Below are 13,166 nucleotides of genomic sequence, written 5' to 3'. Positions count from 1 at the left end.
ATTTATCAGCACATGGTTGATAAGGAAAGCCATGGGAGCAAATGAGAAAATAAAGGGAACAGAAAAAGAATGACAAGAAAGGAGGCCCTGAGGACAACTCACAGTAAGAATGAGAAACAAGCTGGAAAAAGGAGGCTGTCAATATATCAACTTCTTGAAAAAGAATACCAAGGTAAAACATCCTAAATGCTGCCAAAGGACATAAACTTTTTATATGCTTTGACTTTTTTTTTTTTTTTTTGGTGCAAAAAGGTGGTTTATTAAAGCACAGGGACAGGACTCATGGGCAGAAAGAGCTGCCTTAACTTTTTGTTATATGTGAATTTTAAACAAATACTAAAATAGAGGGAATGGCAACATAAATTCCCACTTACCCATCACCTGGTTTCAACAATTATCAATTCATGGATACTTTGATTTCTCCCATACCCCCATCCATTATGTCACCTTTATTCTGAAGGAACCCCAGACATCCTATCATTCCATCCACAAACATTTCAGTATGGTTCCCTAAAAGATAATGACTCTTTCTAAACATAATCACAATACCATTATCATAACTTAAAAAAATCAAGTCATTTTTAATGTCATCAAATATTCGGTAGTTGTTATAATTTCCAACCATTTCATAAGGGTCATACATTTATCTTACAGTTTGTTTGATTAAAGCTTATGCTTTTAGGTGATAACGTCTTCAAAACTGCAAGTACTCCAACCTCCACCTCCTCATATTTTCTTTTCTTGCTATTTTAAAGTCCAATTGAAATAGGTCAGGACAATAAAGAGGTCACCTCCATACTCCCTGGAGAGCCATTTTGGTGGAAGATGCTTCAATGGGGTGGCCAAGTTCATTCTTGAACTGAAATGAGAACTCAGACTTACTTAGACTGTGATTACACACAGCACCATTTTGCACTAAATCAAAAGCTTTAATATTGTTAGACTATCATGAACAATCCAAAAGTGCTGTAGGATAACTTTTACCACTACAGTTATTTCTTCTGACAAATTAAGAACCAATCATTATCCCATCTTTAAAGAACAGAACAGATTGGCTTTTGAAGTATCCCTTTTATACTGACAGACTTCCTGAGGATTTATGTTTCCTAAATAAAGCAACCACAAGTTGATTTGTCTTTAATGTAGACAGTTGGGCTCAGTAAAAACCATTAACCTAACAATAAACTCAGAATCACTTTGAATTATTTACTAAAACTGTGGATAGCAATCCAGCCCCACATAGTAGTTCTTAGCACATACTTGATAGTCTTGGCTTTTAAGGCAATAACGGAATTTTACTTTTAGTATTTTGTAGCTTTTTAAAAAAAATGCTTAAACATATGTTCATTTTAGCAAGTTTCCAAGAGTACTTAGAAATTCTTACCACACAACTACCATGGAGTGCCTCACTTAATCTGAATTCTGGTTTTCTATATAAGAAGTCAGTATCTTTAAAATTCTTGTTTAGTTTAAAATTGAATTTCTGTGTAATGCATTGGTTTGGTAATAAATTGTAAAATTTTTCTTCTTGTGGCTCTGAGAGTTTTCGATGCTTTTACATATTGAACCCATTTTACCTTCTTATCCATGGCAGCTGCTTTGCATTTGTAATGGTATCTAAACTGAGATGATACAATAGAGTAGTCAGTCTTTGTGCAGAGCCCTGGCAGCTCAGACTTATAAGCAGAAAACATCACCTAGAGACTGGACCTGAAGAATGTGAGCGACCTTGTCAGGACCATACATACACACATGAGACACTGAGAGAAATAACTGAGAGGCCCTGAGGTGCGAACCTAAATGGACCCAAGGTCCTATGATGAGGAGATGGGTGTAATAAGCTATCAGTACCCAAAAATCATTGAGGCCTGGACCTTGAATTTACAGGTCCTCTAATGATCAGGACTTCCTCAGTTGCAAGTCCAAGTGACAAGAACCAAACTCATAGGAAATGTATAAAGAACTTATCAGGGGCACCTGGGTGGCTCAGTAGTTGAGCATTTGCCTTCAGCTCAGGTCATGGTCCTGGGGTCCTGGGATGGAGTCCCACACCAGGCTCCCCACGGGGAGCCTGCTTCTCCCTCTGCCTATGTCTCTACCTCTCTCTCTATGTCTGTCATGAATAAATAAGTAAAATATTAAAAAAAAAAAAACTTATCAAACTCAAACACCCAAAAACAAATAAACCAGTTAAGAAATGGGCAGAGAAAAAAAAAAATGGGCAGGGGACACCTGGGTGGCTCAGTGGTTGAGCATCTGCCTTTGGCTCAGGTCGTGATCCCAGGGTCCCGGATCAAGTCCCACATCAGGCTCCCTGTCTGTGTCTCTGCCTCTCTCTGTGTCTCTCATGTATAAATAAAATAAAATCTTTAAAAAAATTATAAAATTATAAAAAAGGAAGGAAGGAAGGAAGGGAGGGAGGGAGGGAGGGAGGGAGGGAGGGAGGGAGGGAGGGAGGGAGGGAAATTAAGAGGCAGAAGACATGAATAGACATTTTTCCAAGATGGCCAACTGACATGTGAAAAGATGCTCAACATCACTCACTATCAGGGAAGTCCAAATCAAAACTAGGATGAGATATCACCTCACACCAGTCAGAATGGCTAAAATTAACAACACGGAAAACAACAGATGTTGGCGAGGATGTGGAGAAAGGGGAACCATCCTGCACTGTTGGTGGGAATGCAAACTGGTGCAGCCACTCGGGAAAACAGTGTGGAGGTTCCTCAGAAAGTTAAAAACAGAACTACCCTATGATTCACCAGCAATTGCACTACTAGGTATTTACCAAAAGGATACAAAAATACAAATTTAAAGGGGTATATGCACCACGAGGTTTATAGCAGCAGCATCAACAATAGCCAAACTGTGGAAAGAGCCCAAAGGTCCATCAACTGATGAATGGATAAAGATGATGTGGTTTGTTTGTTTATTTAACAGAATATCACTCAGCCATCAAAAATAATGAAATCTTGCCATTTGCAATGACATGGATGGAGCTAGATGACATGATAGAGCTATCGTGCTAAGCAAAATAAGTCAGTCAGAGAAAGACAAATGCCATATGATTTCACTCATATGTAGAATTTAAGAAACAAAACAGATGAACACACGGAAAGGGGGGAAGAGAGAGGGTAACAAATCATAAGAGACTCAGCAATAGAGAACAACTCAGGATTTGGTGGAGTGAGGTGGGCAGAGGATGAAGCTAAATGGATGAAGTGTATTAAGGAGGGCACTTGTTGTGATGAGCACCGGATGTTACATGTAAGTGATGAATCACTAAATTCTACTCCTGAAACTAGTATTATGCTATATGTTAACTAACTAGAATTTAAATAAAAATTTGAATAAAGTTTTAAAAAAAAAAAGGAACTAAACTCAAACTGGTGTAAGAAAAACAAAAAAAGGGAAATCATTGGTCACTTGATAGAAAAGTCCAGGAGCTCAAACAATGTCATCAGGCCTGATTTTTTTTCTTTCTCCATTGCTTGGTTGATATTTTCCTGTTTTGATTTCTCCTTAGCTCAACTTTCTACAGGCCCCAGAAGGTCCAGGCTCACATCAACCTGACTCTGGCAATCTCAGCAAAAAAGCATAAATTTCTTTCCACTCAGGTAAAATAAAGGTCCCAGAATTAGAGCTCATTGACTCAAATTGTGTCCCTGCTCATGCACGAACCAATCAATGATGGTTAGAAGAATGGAAGAGCAGCCAAGCCATGAACACAAAGGAACTGAAAGTAAAGTAGAGGCAGCTCCTCCTAGGAAATCAAGACACATCTGCCAGGAAGAGGTGAGAATAAGTGATGAGTAGACAAAACAGCACAGGTGCACAATAGCGATGATGTGTAAAATTTGTGTTGTTTTTAAGCTCTTAACAAGTGTCAGGTAGGATACAGAGTGAGAGTGGAAGACAGTGTCTCCCCAGGGGGAGATGGGGCCAGTGTAACCATGGTTCCTAGTGCAATAGGGAGGGTTTAAAGGTAGAAGGAGAAATGTAGGGGCACTTGGGTGTCTCAGCTGGTTAAGCAGCTGCCTTGGGCCAGGTCACAATCCCAGGGTCCTAGGATCAAGTCCCACATTGGGCTCTCTGGTCAGCAAGGAGTCTGCTTCTCCCTCTCCCTTTGCCTGCCGCTCCCCCTGCTTGTGCACCCTCTCTCTCTCTCTCTCTCTCTCTCTCTCTGTCAAATAAATAAATAAAATCTTAAAAAAAAAAAAAAAAAGGAAGAATGTACAGGAGATCAGAGAACTAGAAAAGGTGAGATCTGGAGATAGTAACTAGGCTGCCCAGACATTCTAAGTGGAAAGATTGTCAACCAGATATGGGTTGTATGATACCAAGCTGAAGGAGGCAAAGGCAGATTCAAAAAATATATCAGTTAATGTGCTTTGGTTTCATGTGACAGGAAGCATGAATGATAACATTCTATTATTCCATTAGGCAATTCCAGAGTTGGGTGGTGCAATGACATAATGTTGGGTCTCTGGGATGGCTTTTGTGGGATTCTCCTCCCTTTTTTTTTTTTTTTTTTTTCCTCCTCCCTTTCCCCTCAAGGTTGCAAGATGACTGCCACAGCTCCAAACACTGCATCCTCACAATCAGTGTTCAAGGACAGGAAGAAAGTGAAGGCATGGGCTGTCTTCCTGCTTGTCTCTCTTTTATCCAACACACACACACACACACACACACACACAAATCTTTTCTAGATACGCAGCAGGTTTCCTTCTGTATTTTAAGGGCAAGTTTGAATCTATGTCCAGATTCTAAATTGCAAGGGAGACTGTAAAGTCAAATGATATTTAGCCCTTTTGGTGGGTAGAAGGCTATGCCAACAAGTTGCTGATCAACTAAACAAAAATGAGGGTCAGAGCCCATGGATCAGCTGGGACGCTGCGCAGTATAGGAGGCAGGACTCCATCTAACCAAGAGGTGTTGCCACCACTGTTCTTTACCTCCCTCCATCTTCTGTGGTCCTCACACCCAGGGTCATTCGTGAGAGCAACTGGCTCTGTTGTCCTAAATTATCACGTAATTGCTTATAAGTGATATATATTTTTTCACACACTGAAATACCTAGGAATAGGAATATTTTTATTAAAAATTTGCACGGTGGGGATCCCTGGGTGGCGCAGCGGTTTAGCGCCTGCCTTTGGCCCAGGGTATGATCCTGAAGACCTGGGATCGAGTCCCACGTCGGGCTCCCTGCATGGAGCCTGCTTCTCCCTCTGCCTGTGTCTCTGCCTCTCTCTCTCTCTCTCTCTGTGACTATCATAAATAAATAAAATTTAAAAAAAAATTTGCACGGTATAATTTTTAATGCAAATCCAAGTTGAAGAGCTACATATATTTGCATAATTGCAGAAACATGTTATGTTTTTAGACTTAAAAATGAATACTCTAGATGTCTCCCGAGGCAAGGGAAACAATAGCAAAAATAAACTATTGGGACTCCATCAAAATAAAAACTTCCTCACAGCAAAGGAAACAACCAACAAAACTAAAAGACAACCTCCTGAAACGGGGAAGATATTTACAAATGACAAAGGATTAGAATCCAGGGAAGCCTGGGTGGCTCAGTAGTTGAGTAGAGTCTGCCTTTGGCTCAGGGCATGATCCTGGATATGGGGATCAAGTCCCGCTTTGGGCTCCCTGTGAGGAGCCTGCTTCTCCCTCTGTCTATATCTCCACCTCTCTCTGTGTCTCTCATGAATGAATGAATGAATGAATAAATAAATAAATAAATAAATAAATAAATAAATAAATAAATATCTTTTTTAAAAAAAGAAGGACTATAATCCAAAATATATAAAGAAATTATAGAACTCAACAACAAAAAAATCCTCAAATAATCCAATTTAAAAATGGACAGAGGACATGAACAGACAATTCTCCAAAGAATCCATACATATGGCTGCCAGACACATAAAAAAAAGGTGCTTGACATCACTCACCATCACGGAAATGCAAATCAAAACCACAACAAGGTATCATCTCAGTCCTGTCAGAATGGCTAAAATCAAAAACTAAGGAAACAACAAGTGTTGGCAAGGATGTGAAGAAAAAGGAACTCCTGTGCACTGTTGGTGGAAATGTAAACTGCTGCAGCCACTGTGGAAAACAGTATGGAGGTTCCTCAAAAAATTAAAAATAGACAGGGCTCCTGGGTAGCACAATTGGTTGAGTGTCTGACTCCTGGTTTCAGCTCAGGGGGTGATCTCAGGGTCATGGGATCAAGCCCTGCACTGGGCTCTGCACTTAACATGGAATCTGCTTGGCACTCTCCCTCTCCCTCTCTCTCTCCCTCGCCCCCTAAAATAAATAAATCTTTTTTAAAAAGTTTTTTTAATTAAAAATAGAGCTACCCTGTTATCCAGTAATCTCATTACTAGGTATTTACTCAAGGAATACCAAACACTAATTTGAAGGAATATATATACCCCTAAGTTTATTGCAGCATTATTTATTATATATATAATTTATTATAATATAATATATAATTTATTATATATTTATTATATATAATGTGTAATTGAATATTATTCAGCCATAAAAATTAATGAAATGTTGCCATTTGCAACAACATGGATGAATCTATAGAGAATATAAGGCTAAGCAAAGTAAGCCAGTCAGAGAAAAATACATACCATATGATTTTACTCGTATGTGGAATTTAAGAAAACAAATGAACGTAGCGGGGGGGAGTAGGGGGGAAGAGAGAGGTAAACCAAGAAACAGACTCTTAACCATGGAGAACAAACTGATGGTTACCGGAGAGGAGGTGGGTGGGGTGATGGGTGAAATAGGTGAACGGGGTTAAGGAGTGCACTTGTCAAGATGAGCACTAAGTAATGTATAGAATCGTTGGATCACTATACTGTGCACCTGAAGCTAATAAAGCCCCAAATGTAGAGGGATCCTGTGTTGGGCACAGATGGCCTGGCCAAGACGCCTGCCATGCTCGGTCATTGGCTGGTTGCTGCAGAGTGGTCTCCACTCAGAGGCTGTGGCAGGTCCTGAGGGCGTTGCTGCTAGAAAGCCAGCTCATGGAGTCCCTCACTGCTGAAAGGTGAGTTCCTTCTCAAAGCAAAGTTCCTTCTCAAGCAGAGTCTCCATGGCTGCTACACTAATGATGTAAGATTCCTATTTTCAAAAGCTATTTCTTAAAAAAAAAAAAAAAATTTGTAGACAACTCATAAAGGCAAAAAAGCAGAGCTGCTTTATTTCCTGTTGAATTTAAGAGCTATGAAAGAAAACACAAACTCAAATGCCTAATGCTTTCTGTATCTCCAAAAGAAACAATAAATAGAGTTAAGAACAAGCAACCAAGCTGGGGAAAATATTTGAAATAAATAGGACAGGCAAATTAACAGTCTTTTGTTGGAAAAAATTCACACAAACTTATTTTTTAAGTTGATTAGATCCCAATAAGGATAATAGGTAAAAAGACATAACTAGAAAATTAACAAAAAAAGAAGATATAAAACAGGAGTACCTGGGTGGCTTGGTTGGTTGAGTGTCTGATTCTTCATCTCAGCTCAGGTCTTAATCTCAGGGTTGTGAGTTCAGGCCCTGCATTGGAGTCCACACTGGGTATGGAACCTACTTAAAAAAAAAAATAAGATATAAAACAAATAGAATTGGAATATTTTCCACCTTACAGGTAATTAAAAATAAGCAATTTTAAACAAGATTTTTTTTAATCTAAGAAACAAATAAGGGTTTTAAAAAATTGTATTAGTATTTGTAAGAGTATGATGAGTTATCTTTATACATTTCTGGGGATGGTATAAATTGGTAATAATTTTGGACCTATTCTTTCCCTTAAAAGAATATGTATTGAAAAAATAATTTAGAGTAGAAAAAAAGCACAAAGATGTTATTTTAGTTAAGACTCTTGTGAGAAAAACTCAAGTGTAGTTTAAGCCAAAAGGGGAAATTACATGTTCATATAAACAAACCATCAAGCCATGTAAAGTAGGGTTTAAAACAGGCCTCAGAGTAGACTGGATACAGGAACTCGACAGCATTAAGTTACTCTCTCTCTCTCTCTTTCTCAGCTTCTCTCTCTCAGTTTCTCTCTCTCCTAGTTTCTCTCTCTTAGTCTCTCTCTCTCAGTTTCTCTCTCTCTCTCTGTCACACACACGCAAACACACACACACACACACACACACACCCCATACCCCTTGTTCTCCAAGCTCTGAGAGAAAAACAAAATGAGAACAATGGCAATGGTGTACATTAACAGTTAGGTATTGAAAAATGCTCTTTCCCAGCAATAATCAAAGTGTTTAAAAGGAGCGCATGTACAGTCCCTCCACGTGGTGGAGGACAAGGTAAGCACTAACTTTAGGATCACAGCTTTACAGCTTGTGGTTCCAAGAGAATGAGACTCTGCTCTCTCAGCCTGGGTCACAAGCCCATCACTGCACCCGTTCATGGCCAAGTTTCCTTGTTCCAGCTCTCTTTCAGTAACCCCCACCTGTCACAGTCTTATTTTAGATCTTCTTATTCTCTCACCTAGACTGTATTATCTCCTAAAAGGTCTTCCGATTTCCATAACAACCAGCACCCTTCCCCTCACATGCTACACACACCCCATTAATCCATCCTGTACACTGTGACTGATGTTTGCTTTTTTTCCCCCTAAAACCGATTGAGTTCACTCTTTTGCATTAACATTTCACTGGCTCCCTCTTGCTTTCAGAATAAGGTCCATAAGACTGCACAATCGCCTTCCACATCCTTTTCTCCCTCTGCTCTCCTTGACATACACCATCCAGACAGACACACTGCCATTTCCCAGAAATCTCTGCTCTTCAACATGCTCTGTTTTACATGCCAGTGTTGGGGCAACCGGCTCTCAGCAAGTACCGTCTAAGGCCATCTGGTTTCTGTGCCACACTAGAAGCCTTTAGCTTTATGCCTTGCGGCTGCTCTAACCTCACAAGGTAGCACATCCCTGAGACCCTGCCCTTAATTAGACAAGGAGGCCATTAGGCTGAATGGCTCTAATGCCCCGGCAGCTTGGTATGCAAACCAAAATCTAAACTGTATGTAAATGCTCAAGGTTAAGAAATGGAAACCGAAGGACAACCAATCACAAATAGCCAACTAGGCTTTAAGCTTTAGTCAAACAAATATTTCCTTGCTTTGCATCCACATCTTCTATAAACATCTTTCCCATGGTGCCTGGCAACAGAACACCCCTAACAGCTTCTGGTTTGGGGCTGCCTAACTGGAACCAATTTTTGCTCAAATAAACTCTTAAAAGCTTTAATGTGCCTCAGTTTATCTTTTAACACTGCTCAACTGTCAGACGTACACAAGCCAAAAAGCCCAGAACAATGAAAGCCTCTGAGGCCACCGTTGACCATTAGAAGACTGGAGCCAATGAATAAATGCTTTCCCCTTTTTTGTTCCCTAAGAGGACAATTTTTTTTTAAAAAAAGATTGTATTTATTTATTCATGAAAGACCCACAGAGAGAGGCAGAGACACAGGTAGAAGAAGCAGATGCCCTGCAGGGAACCTAATGTGGGACTGGATCCCTGGACCCCGGGATCACAACTGGAGCCCAAAGCAGACTCAACCACTGAGCCACCAGGCGTCCCTCTAAGAGGACAATTTTGAGAAACATTTCATGAAGCTCCTCAGAAGCTTCCAAAGGATTAAAGAGCAGTCACACATATCAGCACCAGCCTCAGTGGCCACATTCTGCCCAGTTCTTCCCTGCTTCACTTCTTCTGGAAGCACAATCCCAAATAATCTACCAAAACTCAAATCTTTGCCTCAGGATCCACTTTGGGAGGACCCAGGCTAACACAGTAGGCTACCTCCAGCCAACAACTTCCTGGAAGATCGTAATCAGGATGGAAGCTACAAAGCCTGAGGCAAGAAGAAAGACTATGGGGAGACAACTACCTTGGTCCAATATCAGACCCAAACTCAGAACTGGGGTTCCAACAAGCCCAATCTCAGAGCAGTCTGCCACTCAGAGAAACAGTTTAGCAACCATACTGATGTAAGTAAAATCATTACTATCATGTCTTTCAAAAAGCAACAAGGATACGAAAGTATATTTTTGATACAAAACAAAATCATCTCTCACTGCTATACTTTCTCGGGCCCGAAAGAGGCTGTGGACACCCGACTTTGGTACATTTATTCCTAGTCACCCTATACCTTAGCTAAATACAGAGGTAAGTGCATCTCAAGGTTCCTCGTTCCTCTACAAGGAAAAGAGTAAGGATGAGTGAAGCAAATGGTCTTTAAAGATTGAAGGTAAACCAGGAATTAGCATGGTCCGTGTGCAATCTACCTACCTAGACTTTTGGGTTATGCACTAAATATTTTTTATGTTCATTAAATCACTCAATATATCTCTGTGCCTGAAAAAAAAATTGTCTGGTAATTCAGATAGTCCCAGAATTGCTGGAAGTAGGGACTATCTTATGCTGCAATATTCCCATATTCCCATAATGCTAAATAGGAGGTGGGGTGATTAATAGAAGATGACCTGGCTCACTGCGCTGCCAACACTAGAAGTCAGATTATAATCACGTGCTATCTGGAGAACTCAAACGCAGGGCCATGTGAGCATCATGGAGCCATGATCACTGGACACTTCCAGCTCATCTCTAAGGGCTTGACCTTCCATACAAGTGAGATGAGTGTCCAAGGTCAAGGTGTATGCTGTGCAGGGCAGAACTTGCCAGGGTCTACCTCCCTAATTCTTCTTTTCCAAGGCTTGTAAATCTCTTTCTACTTGGCTCTTTCTTTGGATAGATGAATACCGTTAGTCAGGCCTGTCCTATCAAGGGATGGGTGTAGCCGGGAGGGGATGTGGCTCAGACATTGCTTTCCCAAAGGGCCTCAACTGGAGGAGGCTATTCAGACAGCCAAGAAATACTGGGGCTGAAGAAAGACGTCCATTATTATATGCCTTTAAGCTTGAACACCAATACCATTCCACACTGCTTGAGTACACCATGAAGGAATAATTTAATAAATCCTATAATTATCTTGTGAGTAGAAAATTATATTGTATTATGTGTTAAAGTGTTAATTGTCTCAATGTAAACATTTAAAAGAGCATAATGTTTCTAAGTCTGTTTTGCATATCTTTGTTTCTTTTAATGAGTGGGAGTAACTTAGGCCTCTCAAATTCCAAGCAGTTTTGGGTCTGGACATTATGTCTTTCAAGATGGACTTTGAGGCGCTTGGGTGGCTCAGTGGTTGAGACCCTGCCTCCAGTTCAGGGCGTGATCCTGGGGTCCTGGGAACGAGTCCCTCAGCAGGCTCCCTGCAGGGAGCCTGCTTCTCCCTCTGCCTATGTCTCTGCCTCTCTCTGTGGGTCTCTCATGAATAAATAAATAAAATCTTTAAAAAAATAAAGATGGACTTTGTAGATCTCTACACTGTTCAGCTATATGTTAACTAATTAGCAAATGAGAGAAATTAAACAATTATTACCTGAGTGCGTACTCTTTGTGAGACGGTGGGCCAAAATGTAAAAGTAAAGGACATAGTTAGTTCCTGTCCTCAAAAAGTTTACATTCCAGAAAGAGAGATAGACACTAATCATGGAATCACATAATAATGTAAAATTACATTCATGGTAAGTTATCATAGGGGAATTTGATCTTTGGTGGGAATCAGAAAATTATTCATAAAGCAAAGGACAGATACCTGAGAGGAGAATAGAAATAAAGTAGGAAGCCCTTCCTCACTGCCCTCCAAATCCCGCTGCACCCATTGCCGCAACCACGATGCCCAAACGAAAGAAGCAGAATCAGCAGCAGCCGCCGCCACCGCAACAGACTGGAGACGAGGAGGATGGGAGTCCCATCGGACCACCCAGCCTCTGGGCCCTCTCCCCATGGCCAATGGAAAGCCTGGTGATCCCAAGTCAGCCCCAAACTGGAATCCAGCCACATGTCCACCATCAGTAGAATGGATAAACAAGTTGTTGTGTGTGCATGCAACGGGATACTACACTGCAATGAAAATGAACGAACTCCTGCTACAGGCAACCTGGATGAATCTCACAAACACGGTGTTGAGCCAAAGGAGCCAGACAGAAAAGAATGCAGACTCTCTTCACAGAGGTCCTCCAGGATCAAGGGGACCAATGATTCCACCACTGCTGAGCCTCCCACCTCCTCCCAGGGGCAGAGGCCCAATCCGGGGAGGCCTGGGCCCCAGGTGCAGCCCATATGGTCGTGGCTCGTGGGGGGCCAATACTGAACCTCCTTTTCCTGGACCAGGCCATGGGGGTCCTTCCAGAGGAGGCTTTCACAAAGAGCAGAGAAATCCCCGAAGGCTCAAAAGTTGGTCTCTTATCAAAAATACCTGCCCGCCCAACAATGGCCCCCAAGTTATGGAAGACAAACCCAACCGCCCGGTCTGCCGACACTTTGCCAAAAAGGGCCGCTGTTGATATGAGGACCTCTGTGCCTTCTACCACCCAGGGGTCAATGGACCTCCTCTGTGAGACTGTGCCTTCCCATCCAGGCTGGAAGGAGCCCTCTGACCTAGGGGCCATACATTTCCCTGTGGCCCTGTGATGGCTACTGTGAGGCTGTTCCACCCACCCCCATCTCTCACCTCCCCCATTTGGGGTCCAGAGTTTTGTTTCATCACTGGTGCCCAGCGTGTGGGCTTTCTTCCGATTCAGCCTCCAGAGACTCGCCTTCAGGACCCCACCTTTGCTCTCTTCAACTGCCTCCTGGATCCTCTTCCCCTTCGCCGATTGACTGCTGAACAGGAAAGCTCTTTGGTGCTGTTTCTTGTGCATCTATGTGTCCACCCAGCCCTCGGCACTGCCCTCGATTCCTAAGAGCCCTGGAGCAGTTTCCTGCCATTCCCTTCTTCTAGCTGCTTGTTTTAAGTCCTTTTTATGTGACAAACCCTACCCCCAAAGTTGCCAGTTGCTCTGTGAAACTCACCAGGTTGACCTGGGGTCAAGTACGGATGACTGGTGCAGAGTTATTCCCTGCAAGGCCACTCTCCCTGCTTTTGGATTTTGTAGATCCTGCGTCAGTAGCATGATCCCCACCACTCATCTGTGATCACTGTGCTTTGTGAAATTGTGCATCCCCTCGTACGTAGCCTTTCTCAGTGTCCGTGGCATCATTGTGACTTCCCAACACTAGAGTTTTTCTG

The 13,166-nt window shown here is 41.8% G+C and overlaps 1 long non-coding RNA gene and 1 pseudogene across 1 annotated transcript; one reads left to right on the top strand and one right to left on the bottom strand.

The window, feature by feature from the left end:
• Window positions 1-387: 387 nt before the first annotated feature.
• Window positions 388-12,876, bottom strand: LOC140625418 (uncharacterized). The gene is made up of 3 exons (XR_012024758.1): window positions 12,609-12,876; window positions 7,496-7,602; window positions 388-859 (listed from the first exon to the last, which is right to left on the bottom strand). It is a non-coding gene; the product is annotated as an uncharacterized lncRNA (long non-coding RNA).
• On the top strand, window positions 10,612-12,495 carry LOC140625361 (proline-rich protein 3-like; annotated as a pseudogene).
• Window positions 12,877-13,166: the final 290 nt, after the last annotated feature.

The sequence above is a fragment of the Canis lupus genome, chromosome 36 (assembly GCF_048164855.1).
Source record: "Canis lupus baileyi chromosome 36, mCanLup2.hap1, whole genome shotgun sequence".
Lineage (NCBI taxonomy): Eukaryota > Metazoa > Chordata > Mammalia > Carnivora > Canidae > Canis > Canis lupus.
This window is presented reverse-complemented; position numbering and strand designations above follow the sequence as displayed.